The following is a 17,578-nucleotide window of genomic DNA, read 5'->3' on the forward strand; positions in this document are numbered from 1 at the left end:
CACATTCCCGCCTTGACACCGGCCCGGTACCGAGTACCCCGCTGCCCTGGGTGTGCGAGGGCGACCCAATTTTGGCGTCACGAACAGGATGACGAGACCCGATGCCATCGGGTTCTGTGTGCCTTGGATTTACAACCTTTGAAAATGTGCAGAAGACCAAATTTAATAGACTGTAAAATGGACATTAGAAATGGCCGCTGGCGCAGAGAAGAAGGGCGTGAAGAGATGGGAGGTCCTAGGAAAAGACCGCGAAGAGTCTTGGGCCATCCCTGCCTGAATTACTATGTGACCGATGCATGGCCCACCCCCCGAGGGGTTCGTATACTGGCTTGGTATGGAGGCGCGGGAAGAAGATGCCGCCCCCGGAAGGAGGGGCAGAGAAAGCCAGTGGCGAGCAGAAGGGCGGAGCAAGAAGAAGAACGCGAGAACGCCATTATGGAGAGTGAGGGAAGGAGGCCTGTGAAGCGTGGGGAAGTGCAAACCCCCAGTGCCATGGCTGACGGCTCCAACCCTGATTCCGGAATGAACTGCCGGCAATTAGCCGAGGAAATTATGGAACTGACCACCCGGCTGCGGCTGAGGCAGGAGGCCTTGGGGAGATTGAGCCGGCAGCGTGCCCAGGAGGGGCCTACACCTGCGGTACTCGCGACATCGGTACCCGCCGCTGCTGCACGGATCTTTTCCTGGCAGACCCCACGGAGCTTGGAGCCACTGCCATGCCATCAACAGCGTACTCTGTTCCTTCCTTGCCGCTAATACCGGAGGAGTTGTACACAGCCCAGGGAGCTGAAGTGGAGGAAGAGGAGCTCCTGCCCGGACCTGGCGTGGCTGCGCAGGTCCTGCCAGCGACCTCCGCGGAACCGGAGCTGCCATGGGCTCCACTGCCATCCCCGGTGTCTCACCGGGCAGCATCCGCTGCCACACCACCTGCACTGGAGCAGAGGCCGCACCATCGGGAACTCCCAGGTATTTACCCCGGCCTTCCTAATGGGTTGATGAGGAGGAGGACCATGCTGGAGGGGGTACGGTTGGAGCCGGCATGCCCGATCCGACATCTACAGGTCAGAGGGGGATCTGGATCGTTTTGGGACGGTGATCTTGGGATCCCTTTACTGCCAAGTCCCCAGGCAGTTGCTCATCAGCACCAACACACTGCAGAAGCCTTAGGAGCTAGACCTCGTACCAGACAAGACCCCATAGCAAGGAACCAGAATCAGGATAAGAACGATTCCAGTTCAGCTTCCAGAACCCCAGGAGGGGACCAGCACTAAAAATCTAAATCTCGCTACCCAGGAGGGTTTGTTGCACCAGTTGTGCCTTGTTTTGCTATCATGTTTTAACGGTAGCACCTTTTGTTGCCTGCTTCTGATTGGCAGTGCTTTTCTACGAATGTGGAGATCATGAACGCCGTGTGATCCAAAACTTTCTTGTAAATAGTTTGCACCCCTTTGGGTACTCTCTCTTGGTTTAACATATAAAGAGACTCTTTGCGAAGATAATGTTTCTGCATGGACACTTTTCGAAGAATGATGTCTACCACAAGGGACACTGCAAGAAAGCCTGGCTGGGAGCAGTGTTCAGCAACTTACAAGAATTTTGAATGTTTTATGATAACGTATTTGATAATGTTATGTCTTATGAAAAGTAAATGTCTTTTATAGAATATTTGATACAGAGAATTAGAAAAGTTTTGAGATAGAATGTGAGAATTGAATAAAGAATGCAGAATTGAAAGTGACAGGCCAAGCGTAGATGGTCAGTGTCTTGCGTCCAGTAGAAGAGAAAAAGGAAAAGAGAATAATTGATAGAAAATGTAATAAAGAAAATGTGTTGAGTATACCACTTTGAATTAAGAATTGCACTTAAGTAAATTTTTGATACTAAGATAGGAAGTTAACCTGTTTGTAACGTGTAAGAAATGTACCTCCTACATTAGGAAGATTAGATAAGTATTGTTGAATAGCATTTAAAATTTTTTTGTGTGTTCCTGTATTGTACCTTTTGTTGTCTTACAGCCCGCGGACGTGCTGTGTTTAACGGGGGGGGGGTGTTATGAATGAGTCACCGGAGGAGGAGAAAACAAAAATACAAGCTAAGTCCAGAAAATCAGAGAGGTTGGCAGCTATCGGATTGCAGACCCCTGATCCTATACACCACAACTAACAGTAGCCGTGGGGGGTTCCTATGGTGCCCTAGACCCCTCGTCTACATAAGCCTAAAGAAGGAAAGGGGAAATCTAAACTGCCCCAGAGAAGACCCCAAAGCAATAGACAGCCCCCAACATGTATTGTCGGTGAAAAACAGATGAAAACACAAACACAGACAGAAAGACAGGCTGAGCAAACGATGGGGCCCAACTAACTAGATAGGACAGGACATAAAAGATGCTGGCTGCAATCCGCAAAAAACCCTACCAAAAATGTCCCAACCGTCTGATAGGGAAAAAGGCCCTGAAGTCGCTAGACTTCAAAATCACTTTATCAGCACTCAGGTATATTCTGAAAACAGAGCAAAGAGATCAACTGATCAGAGACAAAAGTGGAATTCAGCCAGTCCCAACCAGGACTGGCTGAATACAAACACTAAGGAAACCAGACAAAATCTCATGGAATAATAGCAGGGCAAAAACTTAGCTTTTAGTAGACAGGAACTAAGCTGGATGCAAGAGCTCAGAGCAGAAAGGATCACCAGCAGCCCTGCAGGGCGTCGTCTGCCTTATATCCACTCAGAAATTCCAGATGTCCCATCACACTGCGCCTGTTCAGATGACAGGTTCTTCCCATCCCAATCAATTTCACTACCTCGCTTCACCAGCAGAGGGAGTTCATCAGACATCAAAGGTGATGGGGAGAATGAACTCACAACAGTACCTCCCCCTTGAGGAGAGGTCACCGAACCCTCATCCACGCCACCAGGGCGATCAGGATGGGCCCGATGAAAAGCACGAACCAATCTTTCGGCATGAATATCGGATGCAGGGACCCAAGAATTATCCTCCTTGCCATAACCCTTCCATTTAACCAAATACTGGAGTCTCCGTCTAGCCAGACGAGAATCCAGTATCTTCTCAACCTCATATTCCACATTACCTTCAACCAATACAGGGTCAGGAGGTGCCACCACAGGAACTACTGGCTCAACAAACCTCTTTAACAGAGACTTATGAAACACGTTATGGATCTTGAATGTAACAGGAAGAGCCAATCGAAAAGAGACCGGATTAAGAATCTCCAAAATCTTGTAAGGTCCAATAAATCTAGGTTTAAACTTTGGAGAAGCCACCTTCATAGAGATATTCTTTGATGACAACCAAACCATATCACCCACCTTAAACCGGGGACCAATGGTCCTATGCCGGTTGGAAAACCGCTGGGCCTTTTCCTGGGAGAGAGACAACTTATCCACCACTTGGTCCCAAATCTGGTGCATTCTCTCCACCACAGTGTCAACATCTGGGCAGGCAGAAGACTCTACCTGCCCTGAAGAGAATCGAGGATGAAACCCAAATTTACAAAAAAAAGGTGACATCAAAGTGGCAGAACTAGCTCTATTATTTAAAGCAAATTCGGCCAAGGGCAAAAATGAAACCCAATCATCCTGATCAGCAGAAATAAAACATCTCAAATACGACTCCAAAGTCTGGTTTGTTCTCTCCGTCTGCCCATTGGTCTGAGGGTGAAACGCAGAGGAGGACAACTGAATTCCCAGCTTGGAAGAGAAAGTCCTCCAAAATCTAGAAACAAACTGAACTCCTCTGTCAGATACAATGTTCGCAGGAATCCCGTGCAAGCGAACCACCTGTTGCAAAAACAAGGGCACCAACTCTGAGGAAGATGGCAACTTAGGGAGTGGTACAAGATGGACCATCTTAGAGAATCTATCACAAATCACCCAAATAACAGTCATTCTCTGAGAGACAGGCATATCAGAGATAAAATCCATAGAAATATGGGTCCATGGCCTCCTGGGCACCGGCAAAGGCATCAGCAACCCACTAGAGCGAGAACAAGGTTTAGACCAAGAGCAAGTCCCACAGGACTGCACAAAATTCCTGACATCACGAGACAAGGCGGGCCACCAAAAAGACTGACTCACCAAATCTCTAGTGCCAAAAATACCTGGATGACCAGGCAATGCGGAGCAATGAACCTCAGACATCACTCTCTTCCTCCACTGGACAGGAACATACAATTTTCCAATGGGACAACGCTCAGGTTTGTCCTCCTGAAACTCTTCCAGAACACGTCTCAAATCGGGCGAGATGGCAGAAAGAACTGCCCCCTCAGCTAAGATGGTAGCAGGCTTTGTCACAATAGGAGAATCAGCAAAGAAACTCCTAGAGAGGGCGTCTGCCTTGACATTCTTAGTGCCCGGAAGAAAAGAGACCACAAAATCAAAATGTGTGAAAAACAAGGCCCACCTAGCCTGTCTAGGATTCAAGCGTTTGGCCGACTCCAGGTAAATCAAATTCTTGTGGTCAGTAAGGACCACGACTTGATGTTTAGCTCCCTCCAACCAATGTCTCCACTCCTCAAATGCCCATTTCATGGCTAACAGTTCCCGATTCCCCACATCATAGTTACGTTCAGATGGGGAGAACTTTCGGGAAAGGAAAGCACAGGGATTCATTTTAGATGTTGCAGGATCTTTTTGGGACAAAACAGCTCCTGCACCAATCTCAGAAGGGTCCACCTCTACCTGAAACGGGAGTGAGACATCAGGTTGCCGCAAAACCGGAGCAGAAGTGAACCTTCGCTTAAGCTCCTGAAAAGAAGAAACAGCCTCCGGAGACCAATTCAGCACATCAGCCCCCTTCTTAGTCAAATCAGTCAATGGTTTAGCAATACCAGAAAAATTAGCTATAAATTTACGATAAAAACTAGCAAAACCCAAAAACTTCTGGAGGGCCTTCAAAGAAGAGGGCTGAACCCAATCATAAATGGCCTGTACCTTGGCCGGGTCCATTTCAATAGTTGACGGAGACAAAATAAATCCCAAAAATGAAATCCTCTGTACACCAAAAAGGCATTTCGATCCCTTGACATACAGGGAATTCTCCCTCAAAATCCGGAACACAGTCCGAACATGTTCCACATGAGAGTCCCAATCCTTGGAAAAGATCAAAATATCATCCAGATAGATGATCAAAAATTTATCCACAAAGTCTCGGAAAATATCATTCATGAAGCACTGGAAGAAAGAAGGGGCATTAGTGAGCCCAAAAGGCATCACCAGGTACTCAAAATGTCCCTCCGGAGTATTAAACGCCGTCTTCCATTCATCCCCCTGCTTAATGCGAATAAGATTATACTCCCCCCTGAGGTCAAGCTTGGTAAACCAGCAAGCACCTTTAACTCTGGAGAATAGATCAGAAATCAGGGGTAACGGATACTGATATTTAACAGTAATTTTGTTGAGGGAACGATAGTCAGTACAAGGCCTTAATGAACCATCTTTCTTGGCCACAAAAAAAAACCCAGCACCTAAGGGTGAAGAGGATGGTCTAATATGACCCTTCTCCAACGACTCCTTAATATAGGATCGCATAGCCTCGTGCTCGGGTACAGATAAATTGAAAAGTCGACCCTTGGGAAATTTACACCCAGGGCTCAGCTCAATTGCACAGTCATAACTCCTATGAGGAGGCAAAGACGCAGACTCATTCTCACTAAATACATCATAAAAATCAGCCAAATAGTCAGGAACATCATGCGACTGGGGAGAGGTGGAGAAAATAGGAGCCTCACTAAGGGCACACCGACAACCCCAACTCACAGATTTCCAATCCAAAACTGGATTATGGATTTGCAACCAGGGAAACCCCAGAACGATGGTATCATGCAAATTATGCAACACCAAAAATCTGCAATTTTCTTGATGTCTGAGGCGACCCACATTACCACCTGGGTCCAAAACTGAGGTTTATTCTTCGCCAAAGGAGTAGCATCAATACCCCTCAAAGGGATAGGCGTCCACAGAGGTGTCATAGGAAACCCACAACGTTTAGCAAAATCCAAGTCCATCAGGTTCAGAGCTGCTCCCGAATCCACAAAAGCCTTAGCGGAAAATGTGGACAGGGAGCAGATCAGAGTAATTGCCAGAAGAAACTTAGGTTGAACACCACCCACAGCAAATGTGTGTGCAAAACGTTTCTCTCGTTTAGGGCAGACAGAAATAATATGAGAGGCATCTCCACAGAAAAAACACAGTTTATTACGCCTTCTGATCTCCTGACGTTGCGCCTTAGACAAAACTCTATCACATTGCATAGGTTCACTTTCATCTGGATGCTCATTTTCTCTCGATTTATTTGAGAGAAAATATCTGCCCCAGAGGTCTCAGAATAATGCATGAATCACCTTTTCCGGATGACTGTGAGTTCACAAATGACTGGAATAATATTGTAAATAATTGCATGTCAGAAATGTTATCTGCCCTCTTTAAAAAGAGGTCCCAGCTTTGCGATATAGCAACAATTAAGATCAAACAAATCTACAATGATCTTTTACCGTTTATAGCGCACCCAGAATATAGGAAAATAAATTCAAATGTGACGACATTTATTATGCAGCTAGAAAATGACACGATAATGAAGAAATCCAAAAAATTACAGAGGGACAGGGAAGATTATAAACGAAAAAACAATAACGAGAATAAGAACTTAAAGAGCAATTGTTTAATTGCCTCTACTAAAAATGATTCTGCTTCACTACAGCCTATTAATAAACAGACCTATACTGTATCTCTTACAGAAATAAAGAAATCAAATGGTGATTCGGGTGGATCTAGCCCACAAGCCCTCCATACCAAAACTCCTATTACTAATCTGGACAATAATTCTGTCTCCAGTATCCCCCCAGATAATATGAGTACTCCAAAATCCTCTGGCAAAGCTCTTAATAAGAGTTTTCTTAATCACTCCCAAACCCTGCTTGAAGCAAGGGAACACCTTGAAAAGATTAAAATTCAGATTAACAAAAACATTGCTGATAAGGAAATGGAAAAAGTAAAAATGTCCTCCACCTTCAAAAATTCTTGTCCACCCACGAAAGGGGGCAATGTTTCCCTATCGGTATCTTCCCCCCTTCCCATTTCATTACTGGATTTATCTATACATGATACTACACCAAGCATGCTTTTACCCTCTCAACCTTTCAATACTAATGAGCTTGATACTGTGAATATTCCCACAACAAGTGCTATTACTTCCTCAGAAATTATTAATACCATTATACTGGATAACTCCAATGTTTCCAAAAATGGTATTGTGCCTTTTTTACCCTGTGCTCTCAAGAGCACACCTCAAATAGATCAGTTCTTTCTTCCAAAAAAAGGAAAAAGAAAAAATGCTTTAGAGGAACAAGAGGTGGGAGAAAAAAAGAAAGGAAAAATACTACCTTAACAAGTAGTGAGGAGGGTCATGCTTCTAATATTTTTAATTTATCAGATTATGATCTTACCAGTAGTGAGACAGCCCTTCTCTCCAAAGGATTATCCTTCTGCCCTAATAATAAATCGAAGGATTTTGACCTCTTTTTGGACTTGCAGATTTTTATTAGAAAATTAACTCTCAAAAGACATTTTGCTAAAAACACCACAAAGGATTCTGCTGAAATGGATGAAGATGTTCATGATCTTTTTCATCTCGATGTACCTTATAAATCTAATTTTTATCCCCTTGAGGACAAAAGTCATCAGATTAATGCCTTCAGCGATATTGTACAAAAAGAGTTTGAAAAAATAACACGGAGGGGCATTAGTAAAAGGAAGAAACCTAATCTTAATAGACAAGAGAAACAAGCATTGAAATCCCTTTCTCTTAACAGTTTGATTGTGATTAGACAGGCTGACAAAGGTGGTGGGATTGTAATCCAAAATCGATGTGACTACATTAATGAAGCTCATAGAATTTTATCTGATACTAGCTACTACATTAAAAGCTCATTTAGCGATTATTCTAAATCTATTATAGCCTATAATGCTTTAATCATCGAGGGTCTTTCCCAGAATATTTTCAATTATAAAGAAAAAAAGTTTTTAAGCATTAAAAACCCAAGCATTCCTTTTTTTTATCACTTACCTAAAGTACATAAAGGTCTTTGCAATCCTCCTGGCAGACCGATAATTGCGGGTATTAACTCTCTAACCTCTAATCTAGCTCATTACATTGATAGGATTATGTTACCGCATGTATTTGAATTAAAAAGTCACCTCAGAGACTCAACTCATCTATTGTATCTACTCCAAGAAATCACTTGGAAACCACAATATGTTTTCATTACTATGGATGTGACTGCACTTTATTCTAATATTCCACATGATGTAGGTGTGAATTGTTTTCATCATTTTTTAAAATCTGACATTAGACTTTCTTTGGCTCAAAAGGATTTTATTTTAAAAGGTATTGATTTTATATTGAAAAATAATTTTTTTACCTTTGAAAAAATATTTTATCAACAAGTTAAGGGGACCGCAATGGGCTCGAAGGTAGCACCTACTTTCGCTAACCTTTTCATGGGGATTTTTGAAAATTCCTTTATTTTGAATGAAAATTGGAGCAAAAATATTATTTTTTATAAAAGATTCATTGATGATTTATTTTTTATCTGGGACAACTCCACTAACAATGTTGAAACTTTTATTCAGACAATAAATTGTAATGACTGGGATCTTTCTTTTACAGCAGCTTACAGCAGTCTTTTAATTAATTTTTTAGATATTAACCTTTTTATTAGAGAAGACAGAATATGTAGCAAAACATTTTTTAAAAAAGTAGACACCAATGGCTACATTCATTTTAATAGTGGGCACTACAATAAATGGTTGAATAACATTCCTAACAATCAATTTCACCGGATTAGAAAAAACTGCTCATTGGATACTGACTTTAAAGATCAGTCCAATATTTTAAAGAAAAGATTTTTTGCCCAAAAATACCCTTCACATTTAATTAAGAATGCCTTTAAAAACTCTATCAAAGTAAATCAGAGAGCATTGCTGGAGCCTAAAGAGCAAGTAATTACTGATAAGAACTTTTCAATGAATTTTATAACGCAATTCTCCATTGAACATAATGAAATCCGTAGAATTTTTCATAAGAATTGGCATATATTACTGAACGATCCCATTCTGAACAATATCCTTCCTAGGAATCCCGGGGTTACATTCCGTAGAGCCCCCACAATCAAGGATCTAATAGCCCCTAGCCGCCTGAGAGCTCATGCTAGCCCCATTAACGGTTACACCCTGAATTCAACTAAAGGAATCTTTAAATGTGGCACGAGGAACTGCTTATGCTGTTCTAATATAAATCATAAAGCTGATTATATAATTTCATTTTCTACCAAAGAGAAATTTATGATCCCTTTTGTTCTAAATTGTAACTCTGACTTTGTCATTTATGTCATTGAATGTCCCTGTGGTAAGCAATATGTGGGGAGGACCACACAACCCCTACACCTCAGACTGAACTCCCATCGGCATAATATTAAAAAAGGCCTGCTTACTCATGGGCTGTCCAGACATTACGCCTTGGTACATAATAAGAATTCGAAACTATTAAAAATTAGCCCTATCGATCATATACCTAAATGTGCACCGAACAGATCTACGAAACTAAATAGAAAGGAAGCCTATTGGATCTACAAATTAGGGAGTCTGAAACCACAGGGTCTAAATGAAATAACTGAGGTTTTTACCTAGACAGTGGAATTTTTGTTTATATCTATATTCACATGCTCTGCAACCTTAGAGGGAAAAAAAAAAAAAAAAAAAAACCCTCATGTGTATAGATGGCTTCTGAGTTCTTTTGCGATAATTTCTCTTTGTTCTATTTAAATTTAAAATTTTATTTGCACTATTTGTGTCAGTTTCCCTTGTTTATAATGTCAACCTAGTTATGCAGTCCCCGCCTTGTGGTTTTTAATATATTTTTTTATAGATTTGTTTGCACTTAATGCAATACCTAATTGCAATTTTATATTTATAATTAATTTTACAATACTGTGCCTCCTTGGTCTAATGAAAAAGAAAGGAAAAGGGAAAGGGAAAAAAAGAAAAAAAAAAAAAAAATTATTTATGTATTTGCTTAAATATTGCTTGTGCTTTAGCTCTAAAAGAGTGTTATATATATGAAAATCCTGTATAGCCTCCTATCAGGTTTAGCTCCTTTTGCCCTTGGGAGCAATCACTTTCATACCTCTGTCTTAAACATTATCTCTGTTAGTTGCATTTTGAAGAATTTTTTGAAGAGTTTTTTTTTTTTTTTTTTTTTTTTTCTTCTTCTTTAATTAAGCCCGGGTAAGCGCTACTAATTCTACTAGTCTGACATGAAAGAATGACCCCGGCTGATAATAGTATCTTATTTCTCCTTTAACTCAGCTCCCATGCATATATTGCCTAGTCATAGAGATTAGTGAACAGTGCAAGAATGTTACTGCCACTCCTTCACAGTAAAAAGACTTATGTGTCAGGGGGTGAACACTAAAGCTGCCTGCGATCTTATCTATTAATGAAGCCACCCATTCACTCTGCCGCTTTATCCTGCGTTTTTTCTTTGAGCAGTAGTTGGCTCCTGCACAGCGTCCTGTGTGTTGCTGCATCTGATATTAACCCCCTTTTTTATGTGCTTCATGTTATATCTAAAATTTGCCCATGATCTTTGTATTAGTGAAGTAATGAATCCATGCTGTTTGCGTTCTCATTCTGAGCAGCGCTGGCTGCTGTGCAGCTTCTCGTGTGTTGCTGCTTTTAGCATCCTTTATTATTTTTTAACCCATTTCCTCTATACTAAAAAATAATTTATATTTAATTTTTTAGAATTTAACTAAAATTATATATTTTTTATTGGTAATGAATTAAAATTATGTTTTTACTTTTTTCCCCTTTTTGTATTAAGATTGCAATGCTTTCAATGAAAAAAAGCGGTTTGCTGTTTCCATACGATAGTCCACTTGTAAGGTATCCACCTCTAAACAGGAATAAACTCCCCCCTTCCCCTTTTTTTTTTTTTTTTTTTTTTTGTTTAAATCGTAAATTTGACTTTATTATCTGTTTTGTAAACGAAAATTTAATCAAAAAATCTTTTAAAATACGTATTCTTTTGTAATATATCTTAGGTTAACTGTTAACCATGTGGTGTCATTGAACTTTGACACTGCATCATCTGACTTGTTGGCGCTCATTTTTTTGAAATCCAGCATCCTTACAAACCTATTTATGTCTGTGATACCTGTATGTATTTGTGGTATTTCCTGATGAAGGGGGCATGAGACCCCTGAAACGCGTAGAATAAAACCACTGCAATCATACAGCATTCTCCTGGAATTTGTCTAAAGCGGCAGCGCGGAATATAGCTACAAACTCCCTTTGGATTCATCATTTCTTTGGTCACTGAAGACCTGTGGATCTGCAGCAGCCGCTACCTACACGCTCTTATCTCATCCTAACCAGGTGAGCATATTTCATGATATACTGTCTTTTGTAACGTGGATAAGACCCTATTGCGCTTTTTTGTCTCCCCCTTTTTTTGCAATTGCATAGGTTCAGACATTTGTTCAACAGGTGGCAACACCTCTCGTGCGGTTTTGCGTTCACGCAAAATCCGATCAACCTGAATGGCTAATGACATAGAATTGTCAAGACCAGAGGGAACAGGAAATCCCACCATAGTATCTTTTACGGTTTCTGACAAACCCTTCCGAAAGAGAGCTGCCAAGGCACCATCATTCCAGGTAGTAAGGACCGCCCACTTTTGGAATTTTTGACAGTACAACTCTGCAGAATCCTGACCCTGGCTCAATGCCAACAGGGCCTTTTCAGCCTGATCAATAGCATTAGGTTCATCATACAACAACCCCAAGGCCTGAAAAAATGCATTCACATCAGTCAGAATAGGATCATCAGGTTTCAAAGAAAACGCCAAATCCTGGGGATCGCCGCGCAGCAAAGAGATGACAATTTTAACCTGCTGCGCGGAGCTCCCCGATGAGTTAGGCTTCAAGGCAAAAAATAATTTACAATAATTCTTAAAATTCAGAAATTTAGACCGATCCCCAAAAAACACATCAGGAGTAGGGATCTTTGGTTCAGCAGCATGTGAATGAGCAAGATAGGCGGAAATTCCCCGCACGTCAGCAGTAAGCTGCTCCACACGATCAGACAATTGCTTAATCTCCATTGAGAAAAAATTCCCCCTACAGCCTCAGGGAAATAGAGGAAAAAATATACACCAAAAAAAAAAAAAAAAATTCTGACACTTTTTTTTTTTACAATTCTTTCCTGCTATTGAGCACCCTAGAATCTGCGGTATGGCTGGTGATTCTGTTATGAATGAGTCACCGGAGGAGGAGAAAATAAAAATACAAGCTAAGTCCAGAAAACCGGAGAGGTTGGTTGCTATCGGATTGCAGACCCCTGATCCTATACACCACAACTAACAGTAGCCGTGGGGGGTTCCTACGGTGCCCTAGACCCCTCGTCACAGCCGGAGAAGTAACTAACTAGATAGGACAGGACAGAAAAGATGCTGGCTGCAATCCGCAATAAACCCTACCAAAAATGTCCCAACCGTCTGATAGGGAAAAAGGCCCTGAAGTCGCTAGACTTCAAAATCACTATATCAGCACTCAGGTATATTCTGAAAACAGAGCAAAGAGATCAACTGATCAGAGACAAAAATGGAATTCAGCCAGTCCCAACCAGGACTGGCTGAATACAAACACTAAGGAAACCAGACAAAATCTCATGGAATAATAGCAGGGCAAAATCTTAGCTTCTAGCAGACAGGAACCAAGCTGGATGCAAGAGCTCAGAGCAGAAAGGATCACCAGCAGCCCTGCCTTATATCCACTCAGAAATTCCAGATGTCCAATCACACTCCGCCTGTTCAGATGACAGGTTCTTCCCATCCCAATCAATTTCACTACCTCTCTTCACCAGCAGAGGGAGTTCATCAGACATCAAAGGTGAAGGGGAGAATGAACTCACAACACGGCCTGTGGCCCTGGGCGCCCATTGTAAAAGGGGTTGTTGCAGTGTGCTTAGGGTGATGAAAGTTTATAAGTGATTCGTGACGCCACCTGTTGTGAGTTCATTTTTCCCTTCACCGTTGAGGTCTGATGAACTACCTCCTCTGGTGAAGGAAGGTAGTGAGGCTGATTACCAAACACCTGGGCAGCTAGATGATGACTGGGTGGCTGGAATTGAGGACTGGATATAAGGCAGCCGACGCCCTTCTGCCTTGCTGGTGATCCTGCTGGATTCTTGGAGACCAGTCTGATTCCTGCGTCTCAAAGCTAAGTTTTTCTGCTCTGCTTTGTACACTTCAGTTTTGTTTTTGTTTTGCCTTGTTTTTTGGGAGTTCTGCCATCCCCGGCCGGGGGTGAGCTGAATTCCATTTTTGTCTCTGATCTGTTGATCTTTTGCTCTGTCTTCAGAATATACCTGAGTGCTGATTTAGTCTTTTGAAGCCTAGCGACTTCAGGGCCTGTTTTTCCTATCAGTCGGTTGGCACATTTTGGATAGGATTTTTGCGGATGGCAGACAGCAGCTTTCCTTTCCTGTCCTATTTTAGTTAGCTTGGACCCCATCATTTGCTCAAACTATCTTTCTATCTGTGTTAGTGTTTTCATCTTGCTTCACCGTCATTATATGTTGGGGGCTGACTAATGCTTTGGGGTCTGCTCTGGGGCAGTTTAGTTTTTCCCCTTTCTGTCTTTAGGCTATGTAGTTCTCTGGCTGTTATCGAGGGGTCTAGGGCACCGTAGGAACCCCCCACGGCTACTGCTAGTTGTTGTGGATAGGTTCAGGGGTCTGCAATCCGATAGCTGCCAACCTCTCTGGTTTTTCTGGACTTAGCTAGTATTTTGTTTTTTCCTCCTTCGGTGACTCATCATAACAGCCACCTGTGGTGTTCAGCAATGAGGATGTAAGCCGACGCTGCAGACAGATCCTCTGGGACACATGGTGTGGTGCAGCAATGATGTTATAGCCCTCTACAGGCATGGCTGTAGTCCCAGGGCAGAGTAGGTGAAATGACACATAGATGGTGTAGTGTCGGGCGCAAGGGATGTAGCAGTGATGGGTGGGTTGGCGCAGGAATAAGTGGAGGACACCAGGGCATGTAGTTCCAAAGCTTTACTCACAGTCTGTTGCAGGTACAGGTGCCCGCATCCATGCCGTGTCCTCCGGGTCAGGAGCCCAGCCAACCTTCAGGCAAGATGAAGTACTCCTTTCCAACGCTCCGCCAACATATGTGCCTTTTCTGAATGTCTCCCTCTTAGCGCCTTTGAGTGAAGTACTCACAGTACTGAGTTACACTGGAGTTCCTCCTATCAGATGTTCCTATGAACTCTACTTGTACGGCAGACAGCTGTAGCCTGCTTCGGGGACTCCTTGCTACCAAGTCCCAGCTCTCTCTTATGATGTTGCTGTTGTGCCCCCAAGTCTTGTGTGGGAATAAAATGATGACAACTTCTATTCCTTCGGTGTCTGCTGCAAGGCCATTAGCATCCGTACAACCTCGGGGACCGGACCCTGGCCTTGTGCTTAGAACTTGAGAAGGGCTCTCCTCTAACCCTAGTCCTTGTTCTTTTATTCTCCTCACGTTCCGTGCTAATCCTTCTTCCCAATGGAGAATCAAGCTTCCTTTCTCTGTCTCTTTCTTGTGCCAGCAGACCCAGATCACTGTGGCCTGCTGCAGCACTTCATTCTTCCATCCCTCTCCCGGGGATCTTCTCTGTCTCACTCTCTGTCCTTCTACATCCTCACTCACTGACTGAATGAATTACTGACTGAACGACTGACTCAACTCTTCCCGCTCTTTTATGTAAACTAAACTCCACCCACCTCCCAGCACGTTTCGTGTTCAAAGCAGGGAGCTGCTATGCTACACTCCAAGCAGGGAGCCGCCGAAGGTGCTTTGCTACACTACTTGGTGTGGGGTGCAGGTGTTGGAGCGTGGTTAGGTGTCTCCACCTTACCTGGATGGTGGGGCACCACACCTCAGGAGGAGGTGCAGTACCTCTGTGGCGACTGAACCCTCAGGGGCACCACACACCCCCCAATCCTGATATACATGGTCCTCTCACCCCCCCATGGTGTCCGCTCATTAAATATGCGCATATTTAATGAGTGGGTACCATTTGACCGCTGAAGCAGGAAGAGAGCAGCGCAGACAACATGGAACAAGCAGGGGAGCTGCAGAGAAGGGTATGATCTGACACCCCTGCTTCCCCTCCCCTGCCGATCCCCCCCCAGGTATATGACTCGTGTATAAGCCGAGAGGGGGACTTTCAGCCCAAAAGAATGGGCTGAAAATCTCGACTTATACACGGGTATAAATGGTATTTAAAAACCTGATCCTGCTCATATAGGTACTATACACATTATTAGGTTTTTAAATACATCAGTTAGGGACTGCTCTGATATGGGTTTCCTTGACGATTGGTAGAACTGTTTAGCATACTGATAGGAACTGAAGGAGTTAAATTGAGTTCTGTCTATGTTGCATTCTCTTGTTTAAAACCTTATCTGTTCTTCGAGGAGATGTCTCAGACATCTCCCTTGTGAACCAAGGTCAAATACCTCTGCTTTTTCGCCTAAGTGACTTTCTTTGTAGAAAACAAGTTGTAAAATCATTTGTACTGCGCATGACTGTAAATGTTAAAATTCTTTACTATAAAAGACGGAAGCCTAACTGATAAGCCAGAGGCGTCTTGAGAGGCATCCCGAGTGGTATTATACAGCCCGTGTCTGTGTTATTCTTCTCGACGGAGCCTTTGATTAGAGACATATGGTGCTTCACACCTAAGAACATCGGTCCTTCAGATGAAAGAGTAATCTGAGGGATCCCGACAGTTTCCTGGCGCCCGAAACAGGGACCTGATATAGGCACCTCTCCAAGACTACCCGATCTACAGACCACTCCAGTTACTGATGAAATTGTGAACAGCAGACCTAAACACCTGGCCAGGTAAGAGATCAATTTTTCTCTTCTCTGCTCTTCATAATCTATCATTATAACTAAGGTCCGTATAAAGGGGAATCTAGTAGAGGAGGGGGCCGTAAAATCAGGTCCATATAAGAACTCTGAGGAAATCGGGTGTGACACGCATATGTAATTTCTGCTCGAATGAGAGGTTACTGTAGGTTCTGTCTGTGCACAGCTATTTTTAGAAAAAGAGCTGATGCAAATCAAAATGGGAGAGGTCTGACATTACGGAATATAAGGCTGGGTGAACAGTTCATACTGCGCAGCCCGGACGGACAAGTTTTTCACAATAGATGATTCCGCACTAGAAATAGAGGAGGTTGTTGAGTGACTGCATTGATTTGAAGGACTGTGAAAAGTAGACAAATAAGCTGCACAGTAGGTATTCGTTCAAAGAGTGGTGATATTGCCTAACTGGGTCATGTGACAGCGTCCTTTCGGGGAGGTCACCGCCTAAGCTTAAATCAACACCCTTTACGAATAAACCTTGTGACAGATAAGAGTGTGACCGAATGAGCACAGGACCGTGAAATGAGCCCGTGACAGGATATGACTGAAGAACCCCGATAGATGGACACTTTGTTTACAATCCTGTGTGTTGTGGGAGTATTTCTGTTCGGATGCTACATAGCATATAAGTACACGAAACACGTAGTACACCGAGGAACAGACACTCCATTTAGCCTGTTAGCACCTTAGGAAGAAGGTAACGAGGTATAGTAGAGCCTAGTCTTGAGCTTACCCAATACACCACCTAAGGCAGGGGACTAACAGGAAGACAACAAGAGAGACAGGATAAGAATAAAGATAAAATGGGGAACAGTCAGGGAAAGACACCCGAAGAAGGAAATCGGTTATGTGATATAATTGAGGATAGATATGGAAGTAGTGCAGCAAAGAACCTGGAAAAAGTATTAATCAAATCCAAAGTGCAAGATAGGCAGGCTGTGTGAATCCTTGTATATATGTCTATGAGAACCTCTGAATAAGATGAGAGATGAGTAATTGAGTATAAAAAGAAAAAAAAAAAAATCAGTGAATGAGCACGTATGAATGAATCATCACACTTCGTTTTTGTGTCAAGAGATTTGTGACCTTTCTAGTTGTGGTGGAATCCCGGACAGATGCGTTATAGATATTTCAAATCTACATCTGAGACTGAATGAATTGAGTAATGATATAGTTCGTGTTATATGTGGCATTACATTGTAAAGTTTCCTGAATGCATTTGGCCAGAAAAAGGGCAAGGCATGGTTAATCTCATTATACAGTTATCTGCCCTTACAGTGAAATCCCGTGATTTTGAGTTTCTTTGTAGAAATTGATTTTGATAAGTCTAAAGAACTACAGAATTCTGTGAAGGACAACGCTGCATTCTGATGGGAGGGGGGAATGATACCGCTGCGTAGTTTTTCTTCTCCCTTCGCTCTTATCTCTGCTGAGTGTGAGCTGTGCTCAAAATTCTCTGTAATTCTATCCATAAGGTACGCGCTGAAAGATTTGTGCATTTTAAAGCAACAGTACTTAATTGAAGATTGGAAGTTAAAAGTAAGATATGGTGCTTAATTTAGAAGGGAATTGTAAGTG

The sequence above is a fragment of the Dendrobates tinctorius genome, unplaced genomic scaffold, assembly GCF_039654945.1.
Source record: "Dendrobates tinctorius isolate UK_male_01 unplaced genomic scaffold, ASM3965494v1 ptg000162l, whole genome shotgun sequence".
In the NCBI taxonomy this organism is placed as follows: domain Eukaryota; kingdom Metazoa; phylum Chordata; class Amphibia; order Anura; family Dendrobatidae; genus Dendrobates; species Dendrobates tinctorius.